Source organism: Lagopus leucura, unplaced genomic scaffold (genome assembly GCF_019238085.1).
Source record: "Lagopus leucura isolate 7727_CA_CO unplaced genomic scaffold, USGS_WTPT01 Super-Scaffold_100009, whole genome shotgun sequence".
In the NCBI taxonomy this organism is placed as follows: domain Eukaryota; kingdom Metazoa; phylum Chordata; class Aves; order Galliformes; family Phasianidae; genus Lagopus; species Lagopus leucura.
Window position 1 is genome coordinate 2421116 of NW_024962266.1, and position 14462 is coordinate 2435577.

General features: G+C 50.0%; 1 protein-coding gene across 3 annotated transcripts in view; it reads right to left on the reverse strand.

The window, feature by feature from the left end:
• The window catches only part of CUNH1orf21 (chromosome unknown C1orf21 homolog), an 89037-nt gene extending 75861 nt beyond the window's left edge, over positions 1 to 13176 (reverse strand). Inside the window, exons 1-2 of one of the 3 annotated variants that reach the window (XM_042873855.1) lie at positions 13074 to 13172; positions 2234 to 2439 (exon numbers count right to left, since the gene is read on the reverse strand). The gene's annotated coding sequence lies outside the window, so the exon portion shown is untranslated. Of the gene's footprint in view, positions 1 to 2233; positions 2440 to 3807; positions 3855 to 13073 lie in introns of those variants that run through there. The other 2 variants (XM_042873854.1, XM_042873853.1) reach the window with 2 other exon arrangements.
• Between the last annotated feature and the right edge of the window lie 1286 nt (positions 13177 to 14462).

Consider the following 14462-nt stretch of genomic DNA (forward strand, 5'->3'; position numbering starts at 1 on the left):
TGGGAGCTGCAGATGGGAGCCTGCAGCCACCAGTCTGCATCTAAGCAGTGCACGACAGATGGCCCACCACCATTGACTCTGATAGCCAGGCAAACACCATTTTGTGTCACTTCCAAATGACATGTGATAGTTTCCGAGATGAAAAAATGTGCATGCAGACACATCCATATGGAAAACCAGTGCTATCAACTGGCTTAGAACACAGTTTGTGTAAGAAAATACCTACCAGAAAGGTTCTCCTTAGATGTCCGCACTTATTTTCTGTTCTGAATTTTTCATTGTATCTGCACTCAATTATCAAAAAGACATTCCTCCTTAGCTTATAAAGCATTTGCCTGTAAGAGAACAGCTGGGGTGAACTTGCACACTGAGGGGTGATACGCACTCACAGCCTGCAGAGCTCCCCCTCACCTTTAGGGGAGAGACATTCCAGCTGGCTGGATGCTACTGACCCTTGACACTCTTAAAGCACTGCTGGCTGATCACTGCTGCCATGGCATGCTGGGAGAGATGGAGTCCTGATGAATACAGTGCAAAATTACTCTAAAAGGTAAATTTGGAAAAAAAAAATAGTATTCTGATTTACAGTGCACAAGGAGGGGGAGCAGAAAACATGGGGAAGAGTGCTATCTACAAACCTCAGGGGGCAAAAAAGTGCCATCTTAAGTGACCCCCTCCACAAGTTCATTTTTCTCCTAGCTTGAGAGTCTAAAAATAAGTTTGTTACCAAAATAAATCATTAAGAGTATACACATGAAAACAAGTTTCTGCACTAGCATGCATTCACATGCCACAGTCACTGAACAACAGCACGCAAGGAATAAGTGCACTCACACAGTGCCCAAAATTCACTATTCACATCAGACAGTCAGCTCCTTATGGGATGAGAATCCATCACTTCTCCGCAGACAGCAAACATACAAGCACTTCTCTTAGCACTCATGTGAGAGGAAGACTGGCAAATACTTTAAAAGAAGCAAAAGACAGACATATTCCCCATACGTGACATAATATAAAAGCAAATAACCAGCAGAACAGCACAGGCAAAAGGAGGCTTGACCCTTCTAGTCTTCTGTTCTCATCTGTGCTACAGAAATAAGATTATTTTTTTTTTGCACAGCAATCTTTCATTACATTACTCTGCTTTCCAGAACTGCTGTTAGCTCATCAGCTCAGCTGGGGATGTATGGAAGCAAACACAGAAGCTCATCTCAGCCCTGCAGGTCCCACTTTACCTGGCTTCGGAGATAACAGACCATGCAGAATGAGTACCAAACACAGCCACAACCTGTCTGTCTCAAGGTCTGTCCCACGCAAGGTCAGTACCCAACAGCAGCTGAAAGCAAATACCTGAGAGAAGGTGTACATAGCTCAGGGCTGCCACCATGCCCTCCCAGCAGAGCACTGCCTGCCCACAGCAGAGCTGTGCAATTTCCTCTGCTGAGGAAATGCTGCTGGCAAGCAAGCTCCAAAATGAAGAAGGGATTATGACTTAAAGTTAACCAAGGAACTTCTTCAACGGACTTTTTTTCTGAAGGGTAAACTCCTTAAGATGTTAAATCAATAAAGAGATCCAATCTGTAACTTCATGTTGCCTAGCATATGCTATACACCTGCATATACCACAAACACCAACTGCCCGCCCAAAGCCAGCATGAAAGCACTCCCCGACCTCAGCTGTAAGGCTCTTCTGCAGCAGGCACAGCACCTCACCGGCACTACATCAGCTGGCCTACAAGGTAGCTCCTGCCCTGTGGCATCCTGCCAGCACGCAGCCTGTCAAACACACTGTGTGCCTGCACAAGTGGCAACAGGAAGCTCCATGGAAACTCACGCTGCTTAGGGTTTGCAGGTCTGCTGCACAACACAGGGAGTCTGGGTGGTAGACAGGAAACAGAAATGCAAGCAAGCAAGCTCAGCCCTACAAAGCAGGCACATCAGTGGGACTATTAACCAGCAGAACTTCCAAAATCACGAGAGAAAGCTCATTCATGCCGCCTTTGCTTGCAGGGCCAGGCACTGCTCCCTGCTTCCCAACACCTGGCAGTGCCACCATGAGCCTGTGGCCTCCTGTACCCAACCCCCAGCCCATGCTCAACAAGCAAAGGCTCATCCACAAAGCTTCATCCTTAGTTTCCCCACAAAGACACACTTCTGGACCAGCTACAACTATACCACAATCAAATATAATTCCTTTAATCTTGCTGTCATTGCTTTGCCTTTGCACACCTACTTGTCTGCCTTGCAGTTTCAAATGCTGGAGTGCCAAGCAGTATTCCTGAGCATCAGAAATTTACCGCAGGTGATGATTATTTGGACATAACACCAGCTTTCAGGTCATTACTGGGAGAGAGAGCTTAGGGAACAAGCATTGGGCACCAGCAGAGATCAGAGGAAATACAGCTCCTGTCTGGCTAAGTGGGGCATTAGTGTTTCCACCTGAAAAAAAAGACAGGAAGAGTCAGTAAGGTGCATTAAACAAACACACTCCAGTCCTCACCTTTCTGACTGATCTCCAGCACTGCAAAGAAGCCTGAAATGTACACCAAATTCTTGCTTTCCTCTTCCAGCCCATAGCTTATGATGCTGCTCTGCATGACTCAACCAACAAATCTCTCAGTTGAACAAAGCCCAATTACATCTCTGCCTTTAAAAAGAGCAGTGCTCAAAGAACCAGACCCACGTTTCAATGTCTCACGCAGCCACCAGCACCAAGAGGAGACCAGCCCTACAGCAAGCTTTGGGTCGTGCAACCACCACCTCTGGCTGTAGCCTCTGCCCTTGCTGTTCAGCAGGCTGGGTGCTTGCACTTCCACCTGCAGAAGGAAAAGCACTCCAAGAGTCAGCTTTCTGCCACCTCAACTTACCCTAAACTCCTCTGGTCCAGAGCCTCTCACTCAGAAGACTTTTACTCACACTGCACACCACATAAAGAACAGAAGGAAGTATTTTATCATTTCTGCCTGCTTGGCCACACACCTTGAGAGAGTAATGCAAACCACGTGGGTTCCCTTACACAATCCTTCCCAACAGTCAGTGCCTCCTGTAAGTTTTGTTAGTATCTTGCTGCCTCCTGCCCACATCTCCAGCCTCCTGCTGCCAGCTGTTCTGCCCTTCACATCTCACCTGCAGCCCTCTGTCTTGTCATCTCCTTCTATGCATCCACGAACAACTGCAGTGTGCTCACTCTCCGTACCATTTCTCTTCTCTTTGATACTGGCCCCTGATGATGATGACACAGAAACCACTTGCCCAGGATCTGTCCCTATCCTCAAAGTGATAGGAAAGCAATCTTTGTACACAGCAGAACTAAGGGAGAACTCTTAGTGATGCCCCCACCTCCAGTGCTGGGCATTGCACTGCCAGCCACTAGCTGGAACTTCTCCAGTGTCTCTGTTCATGCTAACAGAGAAGCCCTGGGTGCTGGCCTGTGTGAGGCTGCAGAGAGAGCAGCAGAGCACCCAGGAGCAGGGTGGGCATGGGAGCCATGCACCTTTACACAGCAGTCAGAGGGTTGGAAGGGCGTGCTTTCACCTTGCTGTGTCCTTTTGCATGTCCGTGATTATGGCTTTCATGGTAATAGCCACCAAAAGCCATCAGAAATCCTTCTTCTAAAGCACTTAACAGTATTAAAACCCACTGTATCTCTAAACATTTAGAAGCTAAATCCCACAGTTTCTAAGCTCTGTGACTTCAGCAATACCAAATTTTGGCTCCAAGGTACTGAACGCAAAGCACACAAAGGGCCTAAACCTAATCTGCATTGATATTTACATAATTTTGCTATATGTAAACAAATTAACATACCCACAGTATTTGATTGTGCTTCAGCCTTCCATGACCAATGAGTCAGATTTGCTTGTTTATAGTTATTAGCAGCAGAAAGCCTCCATCAATCAGCAGCAGCATGGAGGGAGCGGCTGCAGCAGGCACTGGGAAACGCACCCAGGACTGCATGGAGAGCAGTAACACTGGCTGCAGGCAGGAACAGGAAATGCTCTTCTTCAGAACTACCAACTCAAAAGTAGTCCTTGGGAAGCACATCTGTTGGGAGAACAAAACTAAGCTACTGAGATTCCAACCTAAATCTTCCCTCCCTCCACTTAAAACCATTTCCCCTTGTCCTGCAGTTATCAACCCTTTCACCGAGTTGATTCCCCTCCTGTTTGTAGGCTCCCTTTAGGAACTGAAAGGCTATCCGGCCCACAAGCCCACATACCGAAAGGCACACGCTGCCATACAAACACAGCTCCTGACTTCTGTCTCTCCTTTAACATTCAAATGGAGTTACAAAACCAGCTGGGCAGTCTGAGGCTACAGCAAGGTGCCTGTGTCTCCTCCAACACTGTTTTTCCCCATGAATCTGAGGCCAGATCAGCACTCCCACAGGCACCTCAGCTCACTCTGCACTCCTAGGAAGCCTGCTCAGCACGCAGCATAAGAGCTGGAGTTTGATGAGCTGGCATCAAAGAAGCAGACTGTGAAGCACACGGGTCACTTTTCCACAGCCACCCTCAGCATTTTCAAAGCAATAAGATCCATTTTTGTATAGAACGTGTCCCAAGCAAGTTCATGAGCTATCACTGGTATTGTAAGAGTGAAAGGAGAAAGAACAAATAGATTATAGCTGGGAAAGAGAAGAAAAGGACACTGAATGTCTGGAAAAGCATAGAGAACACCACTGTGCTTGTTCAGAAAGCCCTGCAGCAAACGGGGCATGTGATTCACCAGGTAGGAGCCCTCAGAGCAGAGGCAAAGAGTCTGCAGGGCCGCCTCCTTTCTCATTTGTGGCTTTTGCTCCTCAGGATGTTCAGAGTCACAGCTGAGATCAAAAGGAGAATCACCACACAGGCTGAGAAAATCCACATAGATTCGGCCTTGGATGGGCTCCTCGACGTGGTGAATCCACCCACAACCTCCAGTGCTACATCCCTGCTTCTCACAAGCACCACAAAAACATGCTGTCTGCTTGGAAAAGGCCACGTCCTGGGAAGCTGGTAACACCACTCCTATGGGCCTTCTCAAAGCATCTGCTAAATGCAAGAAAGCCTCACTAGTGCTTTGGTTCTCGCGTATTTGGTTTCAGCATGGAAAAAAACAGCAGTTAACTTGGTATTGCCCTCCTCGGAAAAAGGAAAGGGTTGTGATGGCAAGAAAAAGCAAGTGGCTCTTTCTGTGACTTTCTAGGGTTGTGGGAGCTGTTGGAAAAGAAGGGTACAAGAAAGAACACAAGATACTGTCATGAGGATGCTCTCTCCATCTTAGTCTTAGCTGCGACATTGATCACTTACATAGCCAGAACGAAGTGCTTTATGTCCAAACCAGGTGTTAGAATAGGAAGTATTGCACCCAAGGGTATCTTTGGAGGGCAAGCAGGAAGAGAAAGACAGCCATACAACTATTTGCCTTCCTCTTATTAATCACTCGATAACACCAGGAGCAAAGAAAGTCCTCCTCCTCTACCATGAAACCCCAAAAAACTGGAGTCCTCTGCCCGCAGGGTTAATGAGCATCCTTGGCAAACCCCACCTTCTTCTACCTCCTTGCTGCTGCCCAACCTGTTCTGCCTACAAAAGGAGAACAGGGCAGGGCCACATGGGTTGGGACCCATTTTCCCCACTGGCAATAGCACAGCATGCTGATTCGGCCACCTTTGCTATTGCTCCAACCTCAGAACCCTGCACCAAACCCCACGGGCAACGCGCAGGCTTGACTCAACAGGAACTGCATCCAACCCCCAGACACAGCACATCCATCCGCGAGGACAAGATCTGCGCTGGCAGCCAGCAGAAAGGTGAGGAAGGATGGCTCACCATTGCACCCACACCCCGGGCAGCACAGGGTGGGCAGGGAGCTGGGAGGGCCGCAGCAGGCCGGGCTAGGTGTGCAGTCCTACGTATGGTTGGGTGGCTGAATCAGCAGCAAGAGGGCGGCTGCTCACTGCTGACACAGACCTGTGGTGAATCCCTACCTTCGTGATGAGGAAGTGCTGGCTGACTGAGTCATCCTCCGGCCTGACGCCATTCCAGGAGCACGGCATCCGTCCCCCTGCCTCGGGCTGTGCCTGAAGCCCAAAAATAGTTTCCCAGCCAAAACCTGCAGTCATCGTTCAAAGCCCAGACGCTTTATTTACACTGGGTAAGAATTACTGTGTTTTTGACACTGCTAAGAGTCAACCGGTGCTTAAATTATTTGGCTAACAAAGAAGGCCGCTTAACTACGAGAGTTGCACGAAGCACATAACGCTTTCTGACCCACATAGAAGCTAACAATTTGCATTTTATGGAGCCACTTTGCATAGACAACCAACCTTAAGTAGCCAAAAACACACTGTACAAAAATTAATAATTGAAAAGCAGTAGTCAGCACTGTTATTTGTGTTCCAGGTAACTCACAAAGCTTACTGAATAGTAGCATTAAGTTTCTAACGACCTTCTGGGAAGCTGCTCACCTCCAGAGGTATTTTTAAGGCCACGGCTGCCCAAACAACAAGAAACTGCAGAAGAAGCACAGGAAAAAAGGCAGTCACAAGGACATCAGCCTGATCCCTGGACTCGGGCTGAAGAAGAGACTTCACAGAGCACTGCAGGGCAGGACAAGCTGCACAGCTCTCTCTCCAGGGCTCAGCCACAGATTTCTGCCCTAATGCCAAACAAATCTCACTCCATGCTATCCCCACACGCCTCCCAGCACACCTTGGAAGCTCCAGCTCATGTTCACTCAGTGCACTGGCCTTTCAACTATTTCTCTGCTAACACCAGAGCATCGCTCGTGGAAGAGAAAAGACTCAGAGACTAGTACATAAATGTAAAGGAAAACAAAAACTACAACAGGAAGAACAGGATTTTCCAAGTCTTAGGGAAATTAGGTCCTCCAAATCCCATTGCAACCCCAGTGAAGCATCAAGAGCATTATTTTCCATTATGCTCGTAAAAATCCCCAAAATAAATGCACAACTAAACGTAGCTTGACAAGGCTGAGCATTTATTATTCTCATAAACGCTGTTACTAAGCCTGAGGCCTCTTATTCCATTTTTTTTTAGGAAATACTCTCACTCTTGCCAAAACGCCGAAGACGCAGAGTGCTGTAGGAAAATCCGCCTCACAGTCAGCTTCTGTCACTGGGGGAGAACAATAAACAAACCCTACATCCTCAGCTGACGATCACCACGATCTGCCCATTAGCGTTGCGTCATCCGCGGCCGCCCTGGCAGGCCGATGGAGTCTGTCTGTTGGTGTTGGGGATGACAGTCGCTCCGCTCTGCTGACGTTTTTGCTCAGGGCTGTGCCGTGGTCCCCGGTACACAATCTGCTCCAGAACATGCAGACTGGCTCTTGCCATTTCAAAAGCTTTCCTGGCAGATTTCTGCAGTCTGGAGAAGGAAGATCTTGGGCAGCCAGGAGCTGATTTATCTCTGTTCAAACACCTGCGGGTGTCGTTCTTGCAGCTCTTCCAAACCGTTTTCACTGCGCGAGGGCAAAGGAAGGCTCTCCCCAAACCCAATTTGTTTGTTTTTAATTAGTATCCTCTGCTGCAATGTTTCAGACAAAAGAAATGCCCTCCTTCCTCCCACCAGCATCAGGGCTTTTTAATCTCAAAGACATATCTTATCTAACACGACTGAAGTAGAAAGAATATGGTTTCTTTTTATTTCTAAGAGAGGAGAACCAATAGAAATTATCATCGGGAGGTTTGGATTTTCACTGCAGTAACACAGGCCAGCCACCTTTATGTGACCGAGGGTCCCACGTTTTGACAGCCGGGGAGCAACTGGAAAAACATACATCATAAGGAAAAACTAACTGCTTAAGAACTCCGAGTGGAAAAAAACAACAGAGACAATATTAGAAAACTCTGGCTGCCTTTTCTTTAGCCCACAAACATAACAAATCCCCAAAATACTCATATGAGTTCCTGCTCTGCACACTTTGGAGGTAGGTGAAGGGGAAAGCAGCCAGACCTGCTCCCCTGGATGGGGTCTGGCTTATTCAACAGCCGCATTTCTGCTCTTTCAGATTCCTGCAAAAATAAAGGCTCAGAAGAGAAAGCTGAGCCTCCGGGCATCCACCAGACCACAGCTCCTGTGTGCATACCTAACAAGCGTAACAGCACTGGAAGAAGAGAGCAGACCCTGTCCTTCAGCAGCACGTGCCTGCCCACGAGCAGAAGCTTCAAACGCCATCCACTCCTGCCTCCGAGCATCCTGCTGCTGCTGGGGGTGGCTTCCAGAGGCAGGGCTGAGCAAACCCATCTGCAGCAGAGCCCCAGCTCCTGCACATCTCATCAGCATGCTCAGTGTGCATCGGCTGCCTTCACGTGAAGACACAGCTGAGACAAGCAGACCCGCAGGCAAAATTAAGCAGCAGGGTGCAAGTTGGGTATGGACAGAAGAGAGAATCCCAGTGTCCCAAACTGCACAGGCTTCGCTAATCTAATCTACGAGTCTAGAACACAGAGGTCTGTTTGTCAAATCCACAATTACATTAAGGCTGTCCTGCTTTTATTAAGAACAACTTGGAAAGAGATGAGATAAAAATAGGAAGGAGAAAGATCTAACAGGTAAGTCCCTCCTCTGCGCTGAATGAAAAGCTGTCTTTATGCGGGCAAACTCGTACGTTGGGCAACTTGGATAAACTTCTCCTTGTTTATTATGAAAGCACAAGTTCACCAAGGTCCTTTCATGTCCTGACGTACGACTGGGTTCCAGCTACGTCTCATTTCATGGAGTCAGAGGGTGAGGCGATGGTATTTATAGTTCAGGGCTAGAATTTTGGTTAGAAACAACATAGTTACAGCCCTCCGTGCCCAACACACCCTTCTGGGAAAATGCCCACCTGCGTATATATAGATCCTGCAGTATTCTTTCTATTAAATATGCATTTGAAGTGAACTTGTTTTTTACCCATCAATGTCGGGAAAAGAGAACATCTGTTGCTTTCTCTTAGAGAGACAGGAAAAAAAGAGGCCTCTTTACAACAAGAGGAAAAACCCTGATGTGATCCCAATGCTCTTCCAGACATGTTCACCAGGCCTGAGTTTTCATTAGCAATAGTCCCTAAATTCCACTCTTAGAAGCACCCAGAGCACAAACCACACACTGAGGGGAACATCCCTGCAAAGCAGCTCCAAGCACAAGCAGTGCTCCACAACAGGGCCAGGCAGAAAGGATGGTTTCCCTGATTCTCCCTTTGAAGCAAGGTACAGCAGAGACGCATGCAGGAGATGCTGCTGGATTAATACTCTGTAGCAAAGATCTTATCCATATGCATGCCTGGCTATTTTCCATAGCATCATTATGTAAGTGCCTCTATTTTTAAAACAGAGCGTTTGTCTGGTCATTCTACTATTATCCCACTCACAAACCAGCAAGCTGAAATTCCCCCCACTTCAATCATAGATGGCTTAAAGGTGCAATGGCTGTAGAAAGGGATGAAACACACACTTTCCATTTCCTTTAAAAAAATGAAAATTCCACCCATTCTGATCAACAGGATGTCAGAAACTGCCAGAACAGTAAAGAATGAATGAATAAACCTTAGGAGGGCTTCTTTTAATGCTCCAAATGTAACAGCTATTACCACTATGACCCACACAGACACCTCAACCACTGCACAATTACTGTAGATTAATTCACAGCCTGCGAATTCACATACTGTGGTTGTCTGTATATGCATTCTAAGGCTCGTCAGCATCCCCAGACAGCACTTGCCCATTGAAAAGTCTGGAAAGGAAAACAATCTTCCAGAACTCAGATAAAAATCACAAGACCTCCAAGCAAATGAAAAAAGTAGAATAAAGTTCTTTTCAGAGTGCAGTTATACCGAAGTTCACCAACACGGGATGCTGTTAATGCTATGCCATAAGGGTTTTCTAAACAGATTTGGCAATGGCAGAGAAGTTGATCCACACAACAGCCTCCCTGGATCCACCAGCCCAAGGACCTCCAGAGCCAGGAATGCTCAGGTCTTGCCAGGACAGGGGATGCTCTGTAGTGGTGGTTTGCCCCTGCCCCTGCGGTATCCCATCAGAGAAGACATACTGAGCTGGACAGAGCTCTGGGCTCACCAAGAGCAACTGCTCTCCTTCAAAGCACAGAACTGAAGAAGACACCAAGCTGTTTATAAGCTGGAGTGGGAGCAGACTAGCGCAAGTAGAAGAAATACAGTCGACTTAAGGCCATCTCACATTACACACCACCTCCTCCCTGAGCATCCTAAGTTACACAGCCTGAACAGCATTACCTCCTCCCCAAAGTACCTTTCCAGACTGCAGCACACCCAAAGTGTGCTTGTGTACATTTAGCTGCAAATACGTTACACAGCACAAAGATAAGCCAGCAGCACAGCAACACACTTTTGCAAGCGCCCGAGAAATCCCATTGCAATTAGATGCCTGCTTAAAAACAGGCAGCGAGGAAATAAGTATCAATAACTAAAACAAACAAACAAAAAAACCCTTTCCAGAATATTTTTGGATGTGTATCCAAACACAGTGATGCTCTACCATCTGCTGAAGGATGGAAACGCAGCATCCAGGAGGGTGCCTTACTGCTCCCTGAGCTAGAGGCAGGTTGGAAGTGCTCAGGCTCCACACCTACACGAAGGCCTCCAGAATACTGGCTGACAGAAGTCAGTCATTCACTGCTCCCCCTGTGGCTTGACGCCATCACATACTGTAACAACAGCAGGCATATGGCACACCAGGGTATTTTTAGAGCAAGGTCCGCTCCGCTTCCGCAGTCCCGGAGCCCGCATGAGATGGCTGCACTACGAGCTCCACCATGGAGCAGATCCCCAGCAAGGCTCCACACACATACTGCACACCTCCCTCTGCTCCTCGTATCAGAGTCACTTCCTCACCACATAGTCTCCCACCTTCCCCTTTTTCTAGCAGCTCCCATCTCAGCTCTGCCGCACCAGTGGTACTGCCTCCTCTCTGAGCAGATCTGGGGAGAAAAGCCCACAGATTCCTCCTGCAGCAACGCCTCTTCCACAGGAACAACAGGAGAGGACAGCCAACTTAAAATGGGCAGCTTGAGGGGCTGCCAGCTTCTGCAAATGCGTTTGCAATGTTGTTTTTCTTACTCAGAAAGCCTCCAGTCAAGTATTGGTCATCTTCAGGCTGCGCCACCTGAGCACCCCAAGCACCATGGGCTGAGCGCACAGGCACCGCGGTGGCCTCTGCTTACCAGCTAAATGAAGCTGCAAGGACTTTGCCCATGCATATGGGCTTCATCTAGCACACTCCTGGAATACAGACAAGCACTGGAAGTGTGTTATAATACTGAGAAGTTTACCAAAATCTATTTACTTCATCACCACGTCCATCTCTTGCGTTCTGCCAAATATCTGCCATATGCTCACCGCAGCACATCTCTCTGATGTAAGCAGTCACTCTAATCCATGATGTTATAAATATCGTTTGTTTACCCAAAGTTGAATGATCATTTCAACCTTTGTTAATCTGATTGCATAACAAACTACAGCAGCCTTAAATAACCAAGCTGCCGTCTCCAGGATGGATTAGCCAAAAATCGCTCACTTCAGCACTCTGCTTCTTCAGAAGCTAGAGTGGAAGGAGAAAACACGAGCACCTGGCTGCAGCATGAGATGCGTGGCAGCGTGCAGATGCCACATCACAGCTTCACACCTGGCCCAAGCTGCTGGAGTGAGCTAAAGCAAAACGTTTTCAGCCAGAAAACAACTTCGTGCAATTAGCATTTGTCCTGTTCTGCCTTATTCACAGCTATCGCGCAGGCGGGGAAGGAAACGATAAGCATGGATTTTCAAAACAAGTAACCGCACGCACATAAACAAAGGGCATCACTGACATGGCAGATCCCATCACAGCTTATCGGCTGCGTGATGTCACACCCATACATTACAGCTTAAAGCACCAGCCCTCCCACGAATGCTCCGGGGTCAGGCACCGCTCCTCCTGCCCACACCACTTTGGAAATCAACACTCACAAAGCACCTCCCGAGACAGAGCAGTAGTTGGAAGGCTCTTTAGACATGACGATGTATAATTGTGCTGTATTACACCACCGCAGAGTCTTACACAAATCGAACCGCCTCATTATACAACGCTTGGGATAATATATGGTTAAACAGCATCGACGCGCTCGGCGTGTACCGAAGGGCAAACAGCTCCAGCCCCCACACATGGGAGGCTGAGGAGCACAGAGCCTGGCAGTGGCTGTAAGGCAGCGGGGTTGGGAAACCCAAACCTGGATAAATGCAAAGCTTCGAGCGGAGTGTTTCCACGGAGATCTTAGCAAATAGGGCACTGGGAAGGTGAAGGCCAGGCGAGCAGGAAAGCAGGGGGCAAGGAATATGCTTCAGCATCTCTCACTTCACACCAGTCTGCAATCGGCTCCTGAGAAATCAAAAGACAGCATCGGGGCAAACACAAAACCACCCATTGATTGCAGCCGGCCTCCCGCAGCACACGACCAGCTCCATCTCACCACTGCCCACGGCGGCAGCCTCTCCGTTCTCCAGAAGAGCCGGGCATCACCACGCAGCGCTGGCCCAGAAGCATCTTAGCACCTTTAGGCTTCAGCTGCCGGGGGTCGGAGAGCTCAGCAACCGAGACCCAGGCTCACCATCTGCTCCGGCCGGCCCGCGCGGCCACGGCTGCGTCCAGCATCGGGGGTGGGGGCACGGGGGCAGGAGGGGGGGCACGGGACTGAGGTTCCGCCGGCCCCGGGCTGACACCTACAGGTGATCGCGCGGCGCTGAGTGCTGCCGGTTCCCGCCGCGGCGATGCGCTGGGTGCCAGCCCCACGGATCAGGAGACGCGTTTATTTTCTCTCTATCCGCAGCTCGCCGTCCTCCGGGCTCCCGACGGAGAGCTGCGAGCAAAGCGGCGCCGCCGCCGCCGCCGCCCGGCCCGCAGCCGAGCGCCGGCCCCGCCCGCACAAAGCCGGGCCGTGAATAAAACATCGCCCGCGGAGCGGGATCGGAGACGGCACGGAATAACGGCGGCGCGGCCCCCCCGGCCCCGGCCCGGCCTCCGCGAGGACGCGCTACCCCCCGCCCCGCCCTGCCCCCCCCCCCCGGCCGCTCACCTCAGCGCCGCCGCCCCGCAGCGCTCCTCCACCGCCGAGAGCGGGTTGCGGAGGACGGGGAGGAGGCGCGGGGAAGCGGGCGGCTCCGAGCCAGCGCGAGAGCACCCAGGCGCTCCGCGGCCTCTCCGCGAGCCGGGACGGACCGAGGCGGGGCCGGGGCGGCGCGGAGCGGGGGGCGGAGGAAGGCGGGGAGGAGCTGGGCTGCTGTCCCGCCCGCTCCTTCCGCCGCCCGGGGTGGGCGAGGGCCCGGCGGGCTGCGAGCCGCGGTGCCCTCGGCGGCCTCCGGACTTGACGTTTAAACACCTTTCCCTCCTGCGATTGCGCGCCCTCCCCGCTTCCCTCCGTACTCTCCATCATTAGACGTGTTCTTTACCTCGTGGATCACGACGTTTCTCTCCCTCGTGGATCTGGGATGTTTCTGCGTGGCTTCCTGCCTCCTCACAGATAAATCACCCGGGGATGGGATTAGTTACGTTGTTTCATAGCGCAGGGCTGCTTACAGAAGTGCCCTGTCCCGGAGGCGTGCTGCACGGACTGTGCTGCGATTCTGAGACAGATGCAGTGCTGTGTTTGCCATCAGAACATAGCCTTAATTAGAGTGAGCAGCCTCATAGCCACCCGTTTATCGGGAGAGAGTTATTATTAAAAGTGCTCCCCGTCTAACGCTTTGTCTCAAACACACGTAGTCACACAGTGCACGTGGCATTTCTGCAGGCATTTCGGAAATCCTTAAAAAATCTCCCACCAGCCCATTTGTCCCGTTCCATTGATTGATATAACCAGAGGGGTTATCGGTGCTCTGCTTATTGATCACTTCTCTGGAATCCTGCTTGCGCACTGGGAGTGGCAGCCGTGCGGCGATAGGACTTTATCAGGTCAAACGGTCGTTACGCGCTCTCTGATTTTATGTGCAGTATTTGTGTGAGTGGTTCATTAGCTTGAAAGGGCGATTGTGAGAACAAGGACAGGGATGTGCTTCATTCCCACCCCTGAAAGCCTTAGGACAGAAGAAATCTCTGTGCGCCGACTGCTTAGCACCCCCTGGAGAGCAGCCCTGCATCCCAGTACCCCCGGGCAGGAGTCTGGTTTGCTGGGATGGAACACACCAGACGTCTGGGCAGGGCCAGACATGCAGAGACCCCCTGGACCCCCTGGATTTTGTGTCCTTCTGCTCAGCTGTCGGACAGCAGAGAAGTTCTCTGCCTTAATGTGGAGACTTTTTTCAGTATGCTGTTTCAGCTTTGTTGTGCCTGAATTGTCAGAGGTGAAACTCTTTCTGTATTCACAGAAGCTGTCTGTGGGCACAGAAGTGTAGTTTTTCATGGAAATGACTGTTGTCTGAAAGAGATGGAGGCTGAGGTGAGGCTTATAGAGCTTTTTCAGATTGTT